This window comes from Cricetulus griseus (genome assembly GCF_003668045.3).
Source record: "Cricetulus griseus strain 17A/GY chromosome 1 unlocalized genomic scaffold, alternate assembly CriGri-PICRH-1.0 chr1_0, whole genome shotgun sequence".
NCBI classification, from domain to species: Eukaryota; Metazoa; Chordata; class Mammalia; order Rodentia; family Cricetidae; genus Cricetulus; species Cricetulus griseus.
In genome coordinates, this window is record NW_023276806.1 from 213,259,593 (window position 1) to 213,282,860 (window position 23,268).

At 36.0% G+C, this 23,268-nt stretch overlaps 1 protein-coding gene across 4 annotated transcripts in view; it reads left to right on the forward strand.

Annotated features, from left to right (window-relative positions):
* The window catches only part of Thsd7a (thrombospondin type 1 domain containing 7A), a 402,619-nt gene that overhangs the window by 10,701 nt on the left and 368,650 nt on the right, over window positions 1-23,268 (forward strand). The window lies entirely within an intron of this gene.

The following is a 23,268-nucleotide window of genomic DNA, read 5'->3' on the forward strand; positions in this document are numbered from 1 at the left end:
GTAAGAATATGGTTTCAGAGCTGTTTTCTTATTATTGAATAACCAACTCAGGGTTCTTCCTTGAAGAAAACTTTCTCCTGCTTTCAGCTTAGTTGCCTATGGTTCTTGTCTAGGATTGGGACCCCATAATAGTGTTCTCTTCATGTTAGCATGTCTATTGTTGTAATTGTTTCTTACATCCTGTTGATGAGACTTTGAGAGTGTTCTCTGACATATTTAAGAACATATCACAGCCAAATTCCTAGTCTTCTGACTGTAGTGATCTTTCTTCCCACTCTTCCACAATAAACCTAAGCCTTAACTTCAGGAATTGTGTTATAGAAGTATCATTTGGGGCAGGGTACCTCCAGGCCACTTTTCTCTGTATTTTGAACTGTTATGGTTTTCTGTAATGTTCTCTGTATGTTGCAATTTGCAGCTTCATTGATGAAGGGTGAGGATTACACATATTTGTAAGTATAAGGACAAATATGTGGATTGTAGGTAAGGATTATGCTGGGTGAGTAAAGTAGTGGTTATAGGTTCTACTCAAAGATCCATGATTTCAATAGCCCTGAGTAGTTGTTAGGTTTGCATACCAGACATGTTTTCACATTTGTTGGCCAGGCCTTTGGTCCAATTGGAAGGCTCTTGGTTTTTGCCAAGGTATGCATCCTACTATTGTGCATTAGGGCCACACATCACACTGGTCATTGTTGTAGTTTGGAGGCATCACAGCTACAGCTATGTAGGACTATTGGTGGCTTCCATCCTTTGAAGTTAATATTGTGCTTTTTATGCCATGAAAACTAGTCATCAGAGAGGAATCATTTAGGTCAGTAGCAGTTCAGAAGCCTCTGTGCCCTCTGTCTGAAGTGGATGGTGTCTTCAGCAACATAGACACAGCTTTCACCTCTGGGAGATAATGAAAGGTGACAAATATAGATTATAATGTTGGTGGACTCTCTCAAATAAAACTGACCAGTAACTAAAAAGGATGCTTCTCATGCCTGGGTTTAGGGTGTTTGTTAGATAGTCCATGGCTCTTGAGAGGAGCATTATCTAGCTAACTAGGTGAATTCTACTTAAATGTTATATGTGCTCAAAGGTTTACACGTACTATATACAGTTTAGGTAAGTATATAACGTGAGAGAGCTTAAATTTTCTAACTTAATGGAGTAGGTTTTTTGAAGTACTCTTTTGTAATACTTTGACATTCTTTAGTGTTTGAAATTCTACATACTTTTGTCAGTAGTATAGTAAGTATCTATTTTGACTTATTTATAAAGTTCATTTAATGTCTTCTTTTTTTTCCTGCTGCAATTTTTCTCCAAGAAATTATATTTTTATTAGTTCAAATTAGAAACAAGACTGCTTCACATAGCAATCCCTTCTCCCTCTCCCTCCAACCCCCACCAGCTCCCACCTCAGCCCCCACTGCTCCCCAGGGAGCTCCATGGGGGTTCCCCAAAGTCAGTTGTAACATCCTAGGCAGGGCCTAGGCCTTCCCCCATGTGTCCAGGCTGAGAAAGCATCCCTCCATGTGGGGTGGGCTCCCAACTTCCCCTATAATGAGACTGAACTGAATCCTGCTGCAATTTTGAACAGACCTATATTAAAGTGAATGAAAGTCTTTCTCTGGTGGGGTCTGTGATGAAGAATGAGTACAAAGTGAACCATGGTGGTTCTAAGGCAGTCTTAGTCTATTCTTCTCCTTGCTACCCTATTGGGTTTGAGAAGCAGAAGTGATACCCTTCCCTAATCCTGCTAAAGATCCATTGGCTGCCTTTTGCGATAGGGTCTAGTTAAAAACATAAATCTCCTAAGTGACAACAGTGCTGTTCATCTACAACACTTAGAGGACTAAAAATGGATGACAAGTTTGAGACCTTTATACTTACCAAATCATGTTCCACTTCAAAAGCATATAAACCTTAAGTGTGACAGTGGAAAATGTATTTATGGCATACTTTTGTTTTAGTGTCAGAGAATGAGTCCATGAGAGAACATGGGATACCAACTGTTAAGTATCTGAAAATCCCTATTTCTAACCATCTACTTTCTGTATGCTATCTTTTATCAGTTCACTGGCTTGGGAGCCCTATGGAGGGGAGGAGCTAGGATCAGGGTATTCCTGGTTTCTGAGCTAGTGTAGAAAATTGCCAAAATGCAGGGAGATCTCCAGGTTCAATTGCTCTGTAGAACAGCCTCGTCTGAGAGTTTGCAGTCATATCTGCAGAACTCTAATGGGAGAGCCATCAAAGCTGATTTGGATTTATGGAATCAAATAATTCACAAAGAAAACCTTGATGGCAGCTAAGATACATTTCTTTGCTTGTCTCGTACTGCAAAATTTAATGAAGCTTCTTCAGCTCCCTTGGCTCGTGCTGTAAGAGAGCTGACTTTGAACTGCTTCAGCCATAAAAGTTTCACAAACAGAACTAATATCTTATCAGACAAGGTGGCGTCTCAACCTTGGCAGATAAAACCATTGCAGGGCTGTGATTTCCTGGCTGTAACGAAAGTTTTCAAGACTCTTAACTCTTGCAGTAATTCTTTATTTTGATAGTACCATCTAAAAGCAGAGTTGATGAGATTTTTTTTTTTTAAAATTTGACACTATGAGGGGAAATTAACCCTTTTGCCTTGTTATTTTATACAAGATAGATTTCCTTTACAACCATATAATAAATAGTTGGAACTTTTACTTCAGTAATATTTTAATAGCTACATTGGACATGAGTTTTACCATTCAATCAGTCATTTTACAAAAGAAAATTTAGTACCTTTTAGTATATTCATAGAATGGTGTATGCATGTGGTGATATTTTGTTTGTGTTTAACAACTAATGCTTGCCTGAAGATGAGAGTGCAGAGCTAAGCTACTAATTAGCCATAGAGGACAGGCAGTGGTGGCACACCATTAATTCCAGCCTTCAGGAGGCAGAGGCAAATGTATCTCTGTGAGTTCAAGGCCAGCTTGGGCTACACTAGATTGATCCAGTCTCAAAGAGAAACAGGGCTCATACCTTTGATCTCAGCATTTGGGATCACATGCCTTTAATCCTAGCATTAGGAAGGCAGAGAGAGGAGTGATATGGCTGGGTGGAGAGAGGAATATAAGACAGGAGGAGACAGGAGCTCAGCCCATTCAGTCTGAGGATTTGTAGGGGTAGGTTGGTCCCTTTGGCCTGAGGATTCATACTGGCTGCTCTGCTTCTCTGATCTTTCAGCTTTAATCCATAAATCTGACTCCAGGTTTTCATTATAAAGTGCAATTAGAATTCGATGCTATACATGCATAACTATCATAATTTTAAAACATTCTCATTGTCTAATCATTACTTCATGGCCTATGCAAGTATGAAGCTACTTTTTTTGTTATAGATTTGTTAATTCTTGACATTTTGTATGAATGGAATTATAGTCTCTGGGTTCAGAGTTCATTTATCTTGTAATATAGGGGAGCATATTGTTTATTTATATTGCTTCCTACTATTCATTTTATAAACCAACTAAATTTTATTTATCCATTTGCTGAAGGATATTTGAGTCATTTCAACATTGGGACCTGTATGAATATTACCTTGTGACATTCTTTTTAGTTTGTTTGCTTTTTCCCACATATGTTTTCCATCTTCAAGCAGCTAGGTAGGACAAAGCTTCTCTCCCTATCGGTTGTTATTGGAAGAAAGGGTTTTGTGGATTTGCTTTAATTTTAGGAACTTCCTGAGCCATGGAAGTTTCATACATTTGTTTTTTTTTCTTTCTGAGCCTTGTAAGCTTTGTATACTTTGTGAGCCTTAATGGTCAACACTGCAGAAGAAATTCTTTGCACTTAACTCTTCTTTCTAATTTTTGTATTAATTAATATATTTTAATGTATGAATTTGTTGTGAATACAGAACCAGAAATGCTGTCCCTTGTATTAAAGAATAAACATGTAGAACAGAGCTTAAATTATATGACCTAAACCACATTTTTACTGCTAAAGTATTCTTTGCTGTATTTTACTACACACACAAAATGGTCATCTCTCAAATGATGTACATAAAATAACTTTGTATGGACTGCGCAGGTTCCAACTGTATGCTTAGCAATAGATATTTGCACACACACACACACACACACACACACACACAGAGAGAGAGAGAGAGAGAGAGAGAGAGAGAGAGAGAGAGAGAATAAGAGGTCATGAAGTTAAGAGAAAGTAGGAGGAACTAAGATAGAGGTATGAGAGGGAGGAAATGGAAGAAAAATTGTGTAATTATATTTTGACTTAAAAATGAAAACTTCTTATAAAGCAACTAAGCTTTATTTCCTAGTATTTTAACTGTAGAGGCCAAGTGTAAAATATTATTCAGCTATGTGAAGAGTAAATTTATAAAATTGAATTAGCATTTTGTAACTCAGATAATATGATATAACAGAAAGCTGACATTAAAACTTTGAGATAAGCTCAGAAATCTTTGCTGAATTATTATAAATTGTGATTTCACAAATAGTTCAACTATCCAATATATGGAGAAATAAATACTCCAGTTCAAACCTCACCATTTATGTTTATAACTTTCAGTTATATGGCAGAGTAGTAACATATCTGATCTAAACAATAATTTTCACTGTTATCAAATACAAGTATATCATCATATTGTTCCCAGTTACATTGAATCTTACCTCTCCTTTCAAGTCATAATTCAATAGATATTTTTCATTATCTTGCTAGCACTTTTTACTGTGGCCATTCTTAAAAGTGTAACACAATGCTGGGCAGTGATGCTGCAGGCCTTTAATCCCAACACTCGGGAGGCAGAGGCAGGCAAGTCTCTGTGATTTCGAGACCAGCTTGGTCTACAAGAACTAGTTCCAAGAAAGCCTCCAAAGCCACAGAGAAAACCTATCTCAACTCCCCCCCCCAAAAAAAAAGTGTAACCCAAGAGTTTACACTGGGCAACCTAAATCTTTCTTCACCAGTATGTCTCCCTGATACCTTACATATAGGTCCCTGTTGTGAAATATTATCTTAAGATGTTACAGTTGTTTATGCTGTGGAATATTTGTTTTATGATTCAAAGATGTGCTGCATTCTTTTATGTTGCATTTGTTTAACTCTGTAAAGCTGCATTACTTTGCCTGCCTAAAACACCTGATTGGTATAGAAAAAAGAGCTGAATGTTCAATAACTAAGCAGGAGAGGGTTAGGAGGGACTGCCAGGCAGAGAGAATAAATAGAAAGAAAAGAAGGAGGAGGGAGAGAAGGAGGGGAGAGGACACCTGGGGCCAGCCACCCAACCATAAAACCAGCAACAGAGTAAGAAGTAAAGAAAGGAATATAGAATAGAGAAAGATAAAGGTCCAGAGGTAAGGTAGATGGGATAATTTTAGTTAAGAAAAGCTGTCTAGAAACAAGCCAGGCTAAATTCAGGCATTCTTAAGTAAGAATAATTTATTGTGTATATATTTGGTAGCTGGGTGATCAGCTCCAAAGGGTCAAGAAGTGAAAGGGTGATACAAAAATAATTACACCTGTTCTTTCCTCTTATTCCATCCAGCCCCTGTCCCTGATACCCTAATCTCTTCCTTCCATGACATCACATTTCTTTCGCTTTCACCTTAAACTTCTCTTTGCTGAGATCTTCTTGCCCCTTCTCTCCAGCTTCTCTGATCTGGCCATCTGCCCATGTTCTGTACAATAGTTCTCTCTACCTTTACTTTCGGGGAATCTTCTAAGTGTGTAAACTGATATAATTTATTGAACCGACATTCATCAACAATAGAAATGCTGACTTCCTCCGGATTCTGCACTTGCATTCCAGCTGCAGTTTTCTTTTTCCTTTCTTCCTGGAATGAGACAAAATGAAAACTTTACAGCATCATTATAGATGTCTGAAGGCATCTAAGCTGATGTATTCAGTGTGGACTGCTGTGTGGAATGCAGCTGTGAAATGAGCTAAATTTTATTATTGCAGGTAAAAGAACCAGTGTAAATTTATTCAAATGAAATCCTTTGCAAGCATTACTGTAAATAGGCTTTGGAAACAGCCTCATTCTGTCTCTCGTACTTTGAAAATGACTTATCTGAGGATACTATATATCTCAAGGCAAGTGATGAAAGAGATGAAAGTGAGTCCTTCCACATTCAGAGAGATCTATGTGGTTTGGATCTTTTACCACCAGGAAGATGCAACTTTTAATTTGAATTTAGATTTGTGCTTGGCTAATCCCAAACACTGGAGTAGTGTCAACTATGATACTATGTGAGAGGGGTGACTACCAAATGCATAATTTTGTTACCTAAGTATCAAGATAAACTTGGATTTTTTTCTATTTGTGCAGACACACCTGTGTTGTAAGTAGTCTCTCTCTCTCTCTCTCTCTCTCTCTCTCTCTCTCTCTCTCTCTCTCTCTCTCTCTCCTCCTTCTCTCTCTCTCTCTCTCTGTGTGTGTGTGTGTGTGTGTGTGTGTGTGTGTGTGAGAGAGAGAGAGAGAGAGAGAGAGAGAGAGAGAGAGAGAGAGAGAGAGATCCTGCTGATTAATGTGTACAGGAAATTTTGCTTCTTAATCAAAGATTGGTTAATGGACAAAAGAGACATTACACACAAATCACCAAATTTTAAGATACTAAAAACCAATATATTGCACTTAACACTAACATTATATGGCACATAATTTAATCTGAATGTCTTCTGACATTTGAAGTACACCAGAGTCCTTGCTAATGAATGAACATGTATCACTCTCATGGAATCGTGAGGAAGTTCTGGGAGAAATTTGTAGTAGGCAAAATGAAAAAGACAACAATATTTGAGGCTTCTTTGTTTTCTTAGTTTAATTAAAATTTAAGGCCTATTCTAGAACATCAATAGTTTTTGAATGATTCCCTCTGATGAGAGCTTTACTCATTGCCAGATCTTGGGAATTTAGAATCAAAGCATTGGTTAGACCTCTGATACCTTCAATGATGTTGTCTACATGTACACCTGCATGTTTCCATTATTTGTTACATCATATTAGTTTGTCTAGTTTAGGATAATTAACCAAAAGTGAAGAAAGATTCTGTTTTATCTTCTTTACACTATCACCAACCTCGATCTTAATATTGCAAACATACTATTGATACCAACATTATTGTATTATACTCTAAGTCCCTCTATTTATGGCATATATCTCTGGCTTCATACTATTTGGCTATGGGTAAGAGTGGATACATGATTTCGGGTCTCTCTATCAATGATGAGTTCATGTCTTTGAAAGAGATGCAGAAGCATAACAGCCATAAATCAAGATAATTGGGGCTATCAGGAAGGCATGTTTGAAGTGCTCTCAGGATACTGAAGGGAGTGATCAATTACTTTAGGCTAGGGACCAAGACAGGCTTGACAGAGACATTTACATTTGTGCTAGGCTCCCAAAGATGAGCAAAGATCTTAGCTTTGAAAGAGGAGGGCATATTGTTTAAAGGAAAACAGTGAGCATCTGAGTGCTTTCTCTACTCAAAATGGCTCTTTTCCTCCCTGTGTGTTAAACAGGTCCCTGTGGGACTTCTCACCAGGTTTCCCAGAATTCTGCTTTACCTCTAGTTCCCATTCCTGAAGCTGAAGAGTTCTTGTCAGCAGCTATAGTCTGTGCATTTCATGTTCAGCATTTCACAGTGTTTCCATGGAGATAGTTATGTTTCAGATTACTTTTTTCATTCCCGGTCCACTGTATTTTTGAGGTCCTTGGTTTTTATTTCACTTCTCTGCGCTGTCCACTGTTAGAGAAGCTCTGTCTTCCACATGGTCTTGGATGCATCAAATAGCTCGTTTATTACCAGCAGTACCTCTCATCTGTGTCCATTCTGAAGCTTGTATCATGCCCATTTTACTCTTTGGTACAGGTAAGACTTGCCGGAGGACCTGGGTAAGAAAATAAGTTAGTATGTCATGTGAGAAGAACTATGTTCCTGGCATCTGCTTTAGAACTTAGATTGAGGCTAGCGCCAAGTTTCAGAATCATTTTAAATAGCTCACTTTAGAAAAAGCAAAGGATTATTAAATGTCGAAAACATGATTACAATAATCTTAAGCATATTTAATTCGGATTTTTTTTTTTTTTTACTTCACAAACCTATAATTTGACACATTCATCAGAGTGAGTATCCGGTTATAATGTTTTTTTTTCTCCAATAAGTGGACTATGTTTTTAAAAATAAATGCCCATGGGTCAACAACACTAAGGGGAAAGGTTAGTTGTGATTCACACAATTGAATGAGTAGCAACAGTCATGTTCCTGATGTGTGGCAGCCTTTACACTGATTTGATTTCTTATTTTTTTGACACCTCTGCACATTTGGTATGTGCTTCTCTCGAAGGCTGAGTAGGTGTACTGTATTCATTATATGTCTCCTTATTACTACAATGAAAACTCCTAGAGGCAGGAACTGCATCACTCAGTCTCTCCCCAAGTGTCTTTTACATGCTAAATATCCATACATGATTGTTAGACAAAATGTGGATGAATCTTCATTTAAAGTGCTTAGCTATGTATCACAGAGTTTCACTTTATCACACTAGGATGACTTTCTTGTTTTACTAAGTATCACCTAAAATTTTTTTTGATACATTCTTTTTCAAAAGATCACACATCTTGTTGCTGTATGAACTGAGTACTTACCATTCTTTAATTCTGGCTTTGCAAGTTATTTACTCCTTGAGTATAGATAAACTGCTGTGGATTGCATTCCTGTAGTTCTTTCTTCTTGTACATATCTGGGGCTTCATATAGGAACAATTAAAGGGATGAAAGAACATGCGTAAGGTTCAATACGCATTATTAAATTATTATAGATACATAATTTATTAATAAGAAATAAAGATACCTATTTTATGTAACAACTGGACATAAAAGCTTGAAATCTTTTTTTCAGTACGTGAAATTTCAAGGCATTTTCAGTTAACATATCTTTCTAGTTTTCCCCAAAGAAGACAGAACCTTAGTATAATCAGTTACTCAAAAAACAGAGCAGCTACTGCAGAGCACCAGGTGGGTCTCTTTCTCTGTAATGGTGCTCGTGTAAGATGTGTGGAGTGTCATCACTGATCTAACAATGTTTTATTTGCCATTGTGTTTTGGTTTGAAATTTTGAATTACTGGTGCTTTGTGAGATACAAGAAACTTGGCGTGTGTGTGTGTGTGTGTGTGTGTGTGTGTGTGTGTGTGTGTGTGTGTGTGTGTGTCTTCAGGTCTGTATATTTTATTGATAAAAAATTATACCATAGGTATTATTCTAGAGTGAATGTATAAGGCCAAGCCCTAAAAAATGTTTTCCAGAAAAATAAAATAAATACTCTACTAATGTCAAAATAAGTTAATGCTGCTATAATTCATGTCATGCTTAAATGAATTGATTAAATTAAGTTTGAGTTTGCATGGAGATGAAAGTATAGAGGTCATTATTACTCTTATTTAGTTCACAGTTACATAAGTACTCAAATGATAGGGCTACTGATTTGTGTTTCCTTTCGTGTCCCTTCTATTTTCTTTTCTTCTAGTCCTCATTCTATGCCACTTACACACGTAATAAAGCAGAACTTTCCTTAATATAACAAATATTATACCTTCTCATACCCAACATAAATGATGCATCTTTTCCCCTCACCCCACTTCTGCTTTAGGACACTATCTTGATGAGGCGCTAACTGGTGGTTGCAAATATTGGTGCACATAAATTTCCACATGATTGTTTCAAATCCTGTTCTCTCACAGGACTTTGGAGATGAAATTTGTATGTTATGTGGCCACTATGAAACCTATGCTATACCCACAATCTATTAACAAAGGTGATGCAGAAAGGCTGATGCAGGGGAGGGTGGTGGTGGTGGTTTTGAACAACTTACTATGGAAAACATGTTCAAGATACAGCTCAAGAACATCACTTTTGTCTAATCATTCTGTGGTGAAGAACTTGCATGGCTACATGGGTTCTTGTCATTATGAAGCATAAAATACCAAAGATACATACCCACAGATTAGGTAGATACAAATTATTTTACTCTGCTAATGCTATCCTCAATATTTTGTGCATGCAAAGAGCTATCTCTATGGTCTGAAGTTAACACAAAAGAGGAAGTATAACATTCCAAGGGTGTTTGTTGCTTGGGTAGGAAGAAATCTTGAAAGATAAATCAAAAGGGAATGCCTGGTGATTGGCACCTTCCTGCTGTAGCTGAACACCAGGACCACTCCTCAACCTGTGTCTGGTCCATGATCACCTCCAAGAATCTCATTGTCTGGATGAGGCTGATCATCTGGAACTCCTAGTAGTAAGTAGAACATACGGAAAGTGTTAAAAGTATTATCACTCTGTCGCGTTGAGGGCTATTTCTCATACAAAGAGGCCTGAATTTCTCATCTTTTAAAATTTCTCAATCAAAATACCATACTAATAGCCATTTAAAATCTTTGTAGAATAAAATTATGTAAAGATCTTAGAGTATTTTTCACTTCTGTGAGATGTTGGGTACTGTAGCCCATTTCCTATAATCTATGTATTTTTCACATGCAATGTTTTAATTTCTGCTTGCTTTAAAAATGTTCCATGCGAAATAAGCATGTTTATAAAATTAGTTCTTAAAAGCCTTTTTGCTTCATATTTTATTCTTCATGAAAAATTAAGAGAATTTAATTGTATGAGTTAAGATCCACATACAAAAATAAGTATTTAACAACTGGGGAGTGACTCAAGTGGGAGACCTGGGTGATGCTGGTTAGCACTTTGGAGGAGCCATGAATGAATTATTCAGGGGATCACAGGGCATTAGGAACATCCTGATTTGCTGACAAATATCAAATGTGTATCACTTCTCACAGGAAAAAATGTGAAATTATAAGTGTTGGAGGTCAAAAAAAGAAGACAAAGCTGCATTTAATTCTTCAAGGTCAGAATAAAAATGATCAATCACTGAACCTTGGTGTTTTGCCCTTGCAAATATCTGCAATCATCCCAAAGGACAATTATAATTCATAATATCCTTCTACAAAATAATTTATTAGCTGCAGTCAAAACACATGAAATATTGAGATCTATGCAGGCTATAGCTGAGCCATATTTTAGAAACAGTGATACATAAATAATGTTGAATGTAAGCAGATTGCAAGAAGCCATTTCTGAATAGCAATACTTAAGGACTTGATATGTTATTAAGAACTAATTTATTTCATAATAATTTTCCACATAGCATCCTTCAATCTTCCTTATCGAGCACAGTTCTAATTGCCACAATTACTATTTAAAAGAAAATGTTTGCAAAAATGTATTATCTATTTTTAATAGAAATAGTTACAACACTTTCCTCCCTCCCTTTTTTCCACTTATCCCTTCTAATGTAGCATCTCTCCAACCCTTCCTGTGCCCACCACTACTCTTAAGTTGATAGCATCTTTTTGCTTGATTATTATTTTATATGCATGTATTGATATTTATTTATGTATATGCATATATATATATTTAACATGCTAAGTCTGTTTTTGTTGTCTCTTATGTGTATGGTTTTAGGGCAGACCACTCTTCATTGAACAACCAACAAACAGACTTATCCCTTGGAGAGATTATCTCTTCCTAGCAGTCATTAGTTGTCTAAAGATCTTTGTCTAGGAGTAGAACCTTACCAAATTCCCCCCTCCAATTTAATTTGTCCATTGATATTGCCATTGCTCTAGTTTTGTTTATCCAGCCATTTCTAAGACAGACTATTTGAAGTAGACCTGTTGGTATTCTAGCTCATGAAATCTTTTACTGTCTCCTTTAATCATCCCTAAGCATAGATTCAGGAAATATGATATAGATATATCCTTGGGTCTGAGTGCCCCATAATCTGTTCATCTCTGCATTATGACAGGTTGTAGATTTCTGTGATGATATTCATATGTTGTAAGAGAGGCTTTTTTGATGAGGGGTGATAGCCACATTTATATGTGGGTATAAGGATAAGGTTTAGAATTTGGTAAGGTATTATTCTGGTCTAGCAAAGTAGTAGTAGTAGATTCTTTTCAATGGTTCATGACCTCACTTGTCCCGGTAAGCTGGTTAAGTTTCTAGTATGAGGCACGATTTCCCTCCTGCTGAGTGGGATTTCAGTTCAACTGGATAACTATTTGTTACCATTGACATGGGAATGCCACTTATTGCACTTTTTATATCTGTCTTTTTATGTAGAATGTTGCTGTGGTTCATAGGTATTGAAGCTGGATAGGACGGCTTAATTGTCCTTTGGTAGCTTGCATATTTGTTCATCAGTAAAGAAAATGAAATCATGAGATCAGCAGGTAAATAGAAGGATCTAGACAAGATTATGTTGAGTAAGATAACCCAGATCCAGAAGGTCAATTGCGGTATGTTCTCTCTCAACTGTAGTTCCTACTTCCACGTTCTCAGGTGTGCATGCACAGCATTGAGTAACTACAGAAACTAGGAAACTATAAAGGAAACAAAATTGAGGGTGTGCTTAGAGGGGAATAGCAGGACACAGGTGATGTAAAGTAAGAAATGGAAAAACTGGGAGGTGCTCCAACTGCGGATGAGGGAGGGAAATCAATATAGAAGGGGAAGGAGGGTCAAGGCACAAATACTACAAAGGTTGTTTGAAAAATGCTTTAAGAATAATAGTATTTTATTACCTAAATTATACTATATATTTATATATTTATAGTCTATATCTGTATATATATGCTATATATATTTCTTCCATTTCTTGTGGGGAGCATTGCCAATATATTCCCCTCACAACAACTATAAACAAACTAAAACCCATTATCAGGCATCAGAAACCTTCTTTCAAATGGTTGGACAGGGTAGTCCAGGTGACTCCACAAGTAATGTAGACTCTGAGTGGTTGCCTCTCAGGGCTTCAAGGTGGGCATCTAGTGCTGAAAACAATGCATATATAGGACTCAGAACTTGAATATTCTAGCTGAATCTTATCTGGAAGCCTTTCTGTAGACTGTCTTATATGGTTCCATAAGATACTTTAAAATGTTACAAATTGCACATAGATGTACATTAATCATAAGGTTGAAATAACAACTTCTACATTATATTCTACAAACATAATTTCTTCTACACCATAACTAATTTACAAATTGACAGTTCAAAATAACATGAAAATGGGAATGAACTAAAATTATCAACTTTTCCTTTGTGAATGATACAAAATATATTCTCTAGAGAGTGTTTAAAGAGATATAAACATCTTCCTATAATGTCATTCCCACAATATATAAACTAATCCATGTTTGTGGATATTATTTTCTATATTTTTGTCTAGAAATTCTACATTGAAAGACATGGAGGTATAGCTATAAGAGATGTTTAAGTATATATTTTCTATAATTTGGTGAATGAAAGTCATATGGTATTATGCTATTTCTGTCTGTACTCAACACAGTAAATAAGGAACAATGTTTAAACTAGTATCAAAATAACTGGGACCAGGCACCTAGACACACAACAGTGATAACTCCTTTTTCTTTTGAATCTTTTTTGAAATGATAATAAATACATCATTTTTTGGGACCATGGATGGAAAAAGCTTCAACAGTAAGTAAAAATGGGAGGCTTGGATATACATGTGTCCAAGAACAGAGAACTCTTCCAAAAATAGTGACTACCAAAAATGGGCCTTCACTTAAGTTCTACCCTTGACATTCAATCCATGGAATTTATCTAACTTTAGAACTTTAGTATTTAGAAAATACTGAGAGTTCAAGAATGGTGAACAAGTTAAAAATACCTGGTACTGTAGGGGTACTATAGATACTCTATGCTGATCTATTAGACAGTTACTAAACATGTAGAAACTCCAGTTCTCAATATCCTTACCAAAAGGTCCTAGAACTATGCAACCGGCCTATACAGGAACACTTAGTGGTTCATGGGTGGATCCCAAAGATCACCAAGCAGTAAGTAAACAGATAATGGAAGGCTTTAACAGTCACTTACATTATCTGAAGCACCTAAAATTCTATAAACCCAGAAGCGTTTTTATTTGTAGAAAAGGAAATATGAAACAATGTTATCTATGAACTAAATGCCACAAGGTAGCATAAAAATATAATTTCTCAGCAATAGTTGCTCTTTTGATAAATGTCATGCACACAAATTAAAATACTATGTAACTTTCCATGAAACCCATTTAACAGTTGTCTAAGAATAGTTTTAAAAACATGTATTTACTCATATTAGGTTTGAAAATTACATTTAACTTTTTTGAACACTCACGTGTTTCAGTTTGTTATTCCTGTTGTTGACAGACAACTGATGATTTTGAAATGTACCATAAATAAATCTCAGACTGGGCCATTTGAAAAATAAGAGATTAATATGCTTTCTTTTTTTCAGGAACTTACTATTTAAGTTCATGAATTTCCAAAAGAGAACTCTAGTGGCCACCATACTATTATGCCTATATATTATGAACAAAAATAGAGGAATAATCTAATCCACATTTTGCAAAAATGGAAGCCAATATATGCCATTGTACTTAGTAATAAAATAGTCTTTAGTGGTGAAAACAGAATCATTTAGTCTATTCATTTATATTTATTAAGAATAAAATGTAAAACAATAATATGAATATCATCTAGTATCTCTGACTTTCTCTTGGACAGCTCGACAATTTAATTATACTAAATCTTGTTATGAATAAAAAGTCTAAAACCAGGAATTTGCCATCTTTCTAGTTCATAACTTGCTTTATTAAGATTTTAATGTATATTTTGTATTGTATGATAGAATACTGGCTTTCAGTTCTGGCTACTTTAGAGGATATATATATATATATATATATATATATATATATATATATATTGCAGGTAAATATAATGTGTAATTGTAGTTGATTAATTCAATTCACTACATTGAGTAGGAATGGATGGTGCATGCTGTAATTACAACAAGAAAGAGGCAGGAGAATCCAAATTCTAGGGTTGGCTAGGCTGCATAGACTCTATGTCCAAGGGCAAAAATGCCCAAAAGATAAAACATTTAAGCAAGAGGAGGAAGAGAAAGAAGAAAGGGGAGGGGAAGAGACAAAAAGAAACAGAGGACTATGGAGAGGGAGGAAGACATGGAGAGAGAGAGAGAGAAGAGAGAGAGAGAGAGAGAGAGAGAGAGAGAGAGAGAGAGAGAGAGGTGGTGGAGGGAGGGAGAGAGGGGGGAAGACTGCATTGGATTGAAGATTCCACTAGGCATTATCACAGCTTACAGTGGGTGGACTCTTTATCTAGTGTAACCATGCAGGAAATGAAGATTCTTCACAGCTTTGATTTAACTGCCACCAGAAACCCTCATACTTAAGCTCAAAGCAAAACATTGCTTTAGGAGACACCTTCCACTTCACTGTTCCTTTATCTCCTTTCCAGTACTACAGCCCAGCTCTATCCTTTCTGATTCTGCTTCTGTTAATTCTGGAGAGAATGTTAGCTTCATTTAAAGCTTGAAGTACACCTTTTGACCAAATCGAGAAAGAAATATAAGACACTGACAATGGTTAAAAGAAGTTCTACTCATATGTGTAACATTTGCTTGTGTTTTTGCTTAAGTATTTAATTTTTCTCAACATTACTTTCCTCATGGTAAAACATTGATTGAATTTCTAAGCATAAAGCTTAGTGCCTGTTAAAGATATGACATGAAGCCAGCATGAGAAAGAGGCATTTGTGGAAGCCCAAGGCTCACAAACACGTTCTGTCTCAACATTCTGAACAATGCTTCCTTCAGATTGTCCCAGGGAAACATTAACTGTTTATTCTCCCCTTCAAATTATCTTGGTATTTTCTAGTCCCCTCCACTTTACCATTTGTGAAGGAAGTACTTTAATATCTGCTCGATTATTTTATTAGTATCTGTGTTCTCACAATATTATTACCTTGCTTTGTATTGTTTTGTTTTGTTTTTTTCTTTCTTCTTTGCATATGGCAGAATGGAACCCAGGAATTCCTACTTGCTAGTCAAGTAGTTGCTCCCTGAGTGGCAGTCTTAGCTCTCATCACTGATTTTTAATCATGGGGCAGGGTTACTTGCCAAGAGCACATTGCCAATTGTACCGGAAAATATAAGAAACTTAATCACTCAACCCATTCATAATCCAGGCTTTCTTCCTCTACCACCCCCTTCTATGGTTTATTATTATTATTATTCATAGGTCAGAAGCAACAAAATTTCCCACATATTGTGAGACCTCCTCTGCTGTGTCCTTAGTTGAGTTTTCTCTCAGGAGAGAGCTCACACATTCCAGTTCTCAGGTTCACTGTCTGAAAGCCCCCAACAAGGAGATGGAGATTTTGTTTCTTGACATCCTTGTTACCAGAAGTAATGATACTGTAAATGTGCAGCTCCTTCTTCACTTGAGGAAAATTCAACTCAGTAGCACAGTAGCAGAGTTCAAGTAATGGGGTCATATGAACCTCACACTGATGAGATTACAAAGACTGTGATTCCATCGAAGCTGTAGAAAGGTACTCCCTAAAAAGTCTGTGACTTGGGAAGTTAAAATGGTGTTAAATAACTTCTTAACTACAGAAGAAAGAAATAAAATAGTTACATCACTGAAATGATTCCAGCTTCTGACATAGGGAATTTCTCTACAAAGGTATAATTTTTGGAGACGAAAAAATTTGTGAAGTACATGGCATTGAAATTATTAATGGACATTGTTACATAATAAATAGTCAGGCTGTCAATAACAGAGAATGTCATACTTCAAAACTGGCTTATGAAAACGGAAATTTCCATTTTGGAAAATAATATCAATGTAATTTATATGATCTAATTTAAATCTCCTCCTAATAACCACAGCATGAGAGTTAACATGCATGTTTTTAAACATATTACTGTGATGTTGTGGCAAGATTTACCCAATTAGAAGGGCATGGCTTAATACAAATTTTAAATCATGAGACTGACGACTATCTTTTTTTGCAGATTTTTAAAATTTGAATTAGAAACAAGATTGTTTTACATGACAATCTCAGTTCCCTTCTCCCTCCCATCCTCTCTTACCACCCCCCCTCCAACTAAAACCCTTCCTATCACATATCCTTTCTGCTCCCACTGGGTAGTGAGGCCTTCCACAGGGTGTCATCAGAGTCTATCGTATCCTTTGGGATAGGGCCTAGGCCCACTCCCATGTATCTTGGCTCAGGGACTATTCCTTTATGTGGAATGGGTTCCCAAAGTCCACACCTATGCTAGGGATAAGTACTGAACTACTACAGGAGGTCCCGTAGATTTCCGAGGTTTCCTCACTGAAACCCATGTTCCTGGGGGCTGGTCAGTCCTATGCTGGTATCCCAGCTATCAGTCTGGGGAGCAAGAGTTCCCCTATGTTCAGGTCAGCTGTTTCTGTGGGTTTCACCAGCCTGGTCTGGATCCCTTGGCTCTTCACTCGTCCTTCTCTGCATCTGGATTCCAGTTCAGTTCAGTGATTAGTTGTGGGTGTCTGCTTCTACTTCCACCATCTGCTGGATGAGGGCTATCTGGTGGCATATAAGCTAACAATCTAAGCAATGGAGGAGAGGCTACATTTAATGCCCTCCCCTGATAGTGAGATTGATTATTGATGACTATCTTATATGCCATCCTACAGTATTCATTCAGTAGCTGATGGAAGCAGAAACAGACACCCACACTTAAACACTGAGCTGAACTCTGGAATCCATTTGCAGAGAGGAAGGAGTGATGAGCAAAGGGGTCAAGACCAGGCTGGAGAAACCCACAGAAGCAGTTGACCTGAACAAGGGGTTGCTCATGGACCCCAGAATGATTGCTGGGAAGCCAGCATAGGACTGTTCCAGACCCCCTGAATGAGGATGTCAGTTTGGAGGTATTGTTAGTCTATGGGGCCTCTGGTTGTGGATCCTTATTTATCCCTAGTACAGGAATTGACATTGAGAGCCCAATCCAAACAAAGGATACTCTCCCAGCCTAGACACACGGGGGGAAAGGTCTAGGCCCTGCTCCAAATGATATGACAGACTTTTAAAAATCCCCCATGGAAGGCTTCACCCTACCTGGGCAGCAGACAGGGGATGAAATAGGGGGTTGGTGGGGAGCAGGGAAGGGGGGGAGAAGGAACTGGGATTGACCTGTAAAAGAAGCTTGTTTTGAATTTAAAAATAAATAAATAAAAACAAAAGGGAAAAAACAAACAAAAACAAAACAAAACAAAAAGATTTTAAATCATTGCCCTTGAACATTGTGTTGTAAGGTTTATTGTCAGACTTGTTTTCTTTTTTTTGCTGTTTTCTATTATTTTAAATGTGTTAAAACGATTTATTCTGGGAAGAGAAGAGGGAGAGGAAACTGCAGCCAGGATGTAAAATAAACAAACAAATAAATTTATAGACTAAAAGAGATTAATTACTTTATTTTATATGTATGCTAGTTTTCTTGTATGTGTTTTGTATGCACACTACACACGTGCTCAGTGCCCAGGGAGGTCAGGAGAGGATGTTGGATCCCCATAAACTGCGGTTCTTGTTGTTTGTGAAGCAGAAAACTGAGCCTGCGTCTCCGTAAGAGCACCAAATACTCTAAACAGTTGAGGTATCTCTCTAGCCCCCAAATCTCTAAATTATTCAGTTTTCCAGAGCTAGTCAAAGGCATTCATTATTTCTTAGTAAATAATTTGAAATTTGAATGTGGATATCCTAATATTTCATATAAGAGTTGCGACTGTTTAACATTTTGGCCCATTCAATAATGCAGATTATTATAATGTAAAATCCACAATATTTTAATAGACAGTATGAATTCTGAACCTTAGTGTACCAGAATTAAAATCCGGTTACTGACACTTTGCTGGCATTATACATGGGAAAACTTTTGCAAGCTTGCTACACTTAACAGAAACACTTCACAATTTATATTCTGTAATGCACAAATTTTTTGGGACGTGGTAAGATAATGCATGTAAAAGATTTACTGTGCTATCAGTACACAAATGAACAAAAGTAATGAAATATTATGGACACTCAGTATCATACCTAAAAACATATTTCAACATTTGAGATATGATTAGTATGAAAAATTTGAAGTCATGTAATATATTTCAATGAAGTTGGAAATAATATATTGTTGGTATCTATATTAGACATTTGTGCAGCTGTGACAAAAATGTCCAAGAGAACAATTTAGAGGAAACATTTAGTTAGCTTACTGTGTCCCAGAGTTGTAGCCTTGGCTATTTGATCCTAGGCAGAACATCATGGAGGTGGGAATTTGTGACCCAAACTGTTGCGTTACCTCATGATGGACAGGTAGCAGAGCTAGGAAGTAAGGAACCAAATGCAAGATATCACCAATGATCTTCTCACAATCACTTCCTTCTTTAAGCCAGAACCTACTTCCTGAAGTTTCCAGAACCTCCTACACTAATGTCACTTTCTAGAGATGAGGTATTTAATACATGAACCAATGTGAGACACTTCTTATTCAACCAAGATGATATCCATCACCTCCAGAAATTCCTAATGTGCTTTAAGAGTTTTGTTTGTGTGGATGTTGTGTGTTAGGTGAAACAAGAGATCTATTTTCCTAACACTTACAATGCTGTATTGTTATCTGCGTTTTTTATGTTGTAGGGTAGAAGTCTAGTCATAATTATGTTCAATAACAGTAACTTTCTGTCCATTGAAAAGCCATTCATCAATTTCCTTTTCCTCTCTTTATCAACAACCATTTCCCTTTCTGTTTCTGATTTTGACTATTTTATATGCCTTATACATCTTTATGACAAACATCATAACCATGTGTGTTTATATATGTGTAACATGATTACTCTCATGTTCAATGATGAACAATAGTCTATTGTATATGAATATGACAAATGTCTATCATGTGAACTACTGTTGGTCAAGTTGCTCTTTTAGAGAAAGTTAAAATAAAAATCCACAATTCTTTGCAATCTTAGCTTGGATAATTGTAATGAACTGATTGGGGTTTTTGCATATAGTAATATCTACCTCTTAAAATACTTGTAGCATTTCCTCATACAAAAACAATATTTCTATATTGTAAAATAGGATGAAATTATCTCTAAATTAAGTAAAAAGAAAAAATTGCATAAATGTGCTTTTAGTAGAAAGGACAGAACTTGAATTCGTGTGTATTTATTTCCTTGCCATTAAACAGTGCAGTTGAATGCTTTTGAATAAAAAGATATATGATCTAAGATTAAAATTAAAGTGACTTAAGAATATCAAAACATTTATAAAAATCATCTTTATTGTAGTATTAAATTCATCTGAAGTCTTATTATACAAGCTTTAACAGCCTCACTAAGTGAACATTATAATCTCACTCAGTTTGGAGCATGATGTAGCTTAAAACCAATGTAAGTAAAAAACACCACATTCTATATATTCTTTACAAATTTTATGACTTTCGCACAAAGGTAAGTTAGAATAAGTGTAAGTTAAAATGGGCACATTTTAACTAGAGAAATGGGTAAGAAAGAATTTTTTGCTTGTATTTATATAGTCAACATTCATACAGTACTGCTTTACAAAGCTATTTCATTACTGCATGTGCATTTTGTTTTGATTTGACAAAATGAATGCAAAGATTTAAAGAAGCTCACCTGATTTATCACCTTTCATGTTGACTTCACAGGAAGTCATAAAAATGTGCTCACAATCCTCAGCTCCATCTTTGTTTGTATTTTAAAAATGCATAAAGTGCTACTCAGATCACCTAAATATTGATGGCAATGGGTTCTAGGAACATGAATATCCATCAACAACACACAAAATATATACACTTTGTGCATGTTTTACTGCTACAAAATCCAATAAATAATAAAATGGCAAATTTGTGGACACAATAAAAGATGGGTAAAAAATTTTCTTCTGGTCATCTTTATTGGAAAAATATCAGCAAGTGCTGCACAGACTTCTGATCCTAATGTGTTTTGGCTCTTGCGTGTCTCTGGCCCTGCCTGGTACACTTCTGCCTGTTCATTGTTTACCATCCTGATTTTGTTTGGATGTGTAGATAGCTGAGTTAAGTTTTCTGTGCTAACTTGTTAAAAGTATTGGAGTCTTGAGTAATAAGTAAGTACTGCTAGTTGAATACATTTTTTTAACTCAAATTTTAGCCATGGAAAATTAATCGTTTTTTAGGCTGATGTGACTTTGGGAAGGATGTATAATCCTTATTTATAAAATGATTCAGCATTTTAAGCAGTGCAAAATCCATAATCATCTATTGTGAAAAAATAACACTAAGAAAGCATAATGATGTGAAAATTAAATGACCAGGAAACTGCATGCTATTTTAAATGTATTATTCAAGTTAACCTCAGTATTATGGAATACAAAATCATTAAAAACACAAAGTATTGTGTTTCTACTAAACTAGTTGAACTGTATACTTATACACACTTATGTATGTACACACTTATATATTTGTTTAACTCTCAATGAGTTGTTTTTGTATGACATTAAATTTGTAATCAAGAGTTTACAGGGAGTAAACTCAGATTTTGTAGGGAGTCAACATTCTGGACCAAATAATATTATTGATTAATTAAATCATTCATTTGTAAGGTTATTTTTTGATTTAAAATTCCAATTAAAAGCCTAAAATGGTTCTCTGGGTCATGTTAAACTTGTTATCCACCTTTAGCTGTTATTAACATTATTCCTGTTGCTCCTATTATTTTGAGATAAGATCTGACTTCAAGTTGACTTCAAGCTTCCTTCCTGTTGCCCCTTCCATCCAAAAACTGAAGCCTCCATCACACCAGATTCCATATCTGTTATTTACACATGTCCTTCTTCAGCAGTGTCATTTTATTTTCTAATGCATATCACAAATACTGTGAATGACTCTCTGTAGTTCTTTTATTTATTTATTTTTGTTGTTTTGTATTTTGAGACAACAGTTTCTCTGTGTAGTCCTGGGTATCCTGGAACTTGCTCTATGGACCAGGCTGGCCTTGAACTCAGAGATTCATCTGCCTCTGCCTCCTGATCGCTGGGTTTAGAAGCTTGTGCTAGCACCATCTGTCATCCCTGTAGTTCTTAAAATAGTGAACAAATGTAAATATTAACAAGAGTTAAGTAGCTAGTTTAAAAATAAATACATACAAATCCATATTATTCACAAATGTCTATCAAAAGCACATATTTTGTACACATTTTGTGGAATATTTTGTTGTTATTAAAAGTAGTAAATAAATTAATTAGAAATAAATTAGCTAAATTTCAAATTAAGGATCAAAACATCTAATACACATAAAATTGTTATTTATTTTTAGTTATTATCATTATTCCATAAGACAAGGTTGTCTCTGTTACTTTTACAATAATTAAGTAAAAAGAAAAAAGAAAGAAAATTATCTACTTGTCCAAAAGCTCTGAAAGGAAGCAGACTGGAAGTGACACAGAAAACAGTAAAACAAGAGTTCATTTATTTGTAGATGTAGGCTCATTTTGTGGAATAACATAATATGCTTGAATTATAAACAAACCTTTATTTCATCTCTATCTTGTAAAGTGTGAACCCACAGACAATAACCTATGTTATAGGGAATGGAGTATACCAATCATGATAGCTGTTATATTTTGTTTTCATCAGCCCATCCATGGAAAAATAATCTAAAACCATCTTTTATTTACATGATACCCATTTAATTGTGTGATTTCCTATGCATAGGATAGCATCTTTTTTTTTAAGAACCATAAATGGTTTACTAATGCTGGTGGGGGAAGAGCTGGAGGCTATTAGAATCTTACTGTGACTTTAAAATATATATTTATTTTCTCCATAAAATGACAAGAGTATGTGTGTGTGTGTGTGTGTGTGTGTGTGTGTGTGTGTGTGTGTGTGTGTGTGTGTGTGGACTTGACACAAACTAAAGTTACCTGGGAATCAGAACCTTCAATTGAGGAATTGCTTCCATCATATTGAACTTTGGACGTATCTATGGGGTATTTTCTTGATCAATGACTGAAATAGGAAGATCCAGCACACCGTGGGATATGCCAACTCTGGGCATGCGGTCCTGGATTCTATAAGGTAGTTGAGTAAACCAGTGAGACCAAGCCAGTAGCAGCTTTCCTCTATGTTCTCTGCTTCAATTCCTGAATCCAGGTTCCTGCTTTGATCTCCTGCCCTGGCTTCCCTCAGTGATGGGCTGTAACCTGTAAGGGAATAAACCATCTCCTCCCAAAGTTTTGTTTTATCAGAGATCAAAGAAAGATGCAAGCTAGGACAATGCATTATTTTAAATACATTGAAAGTATA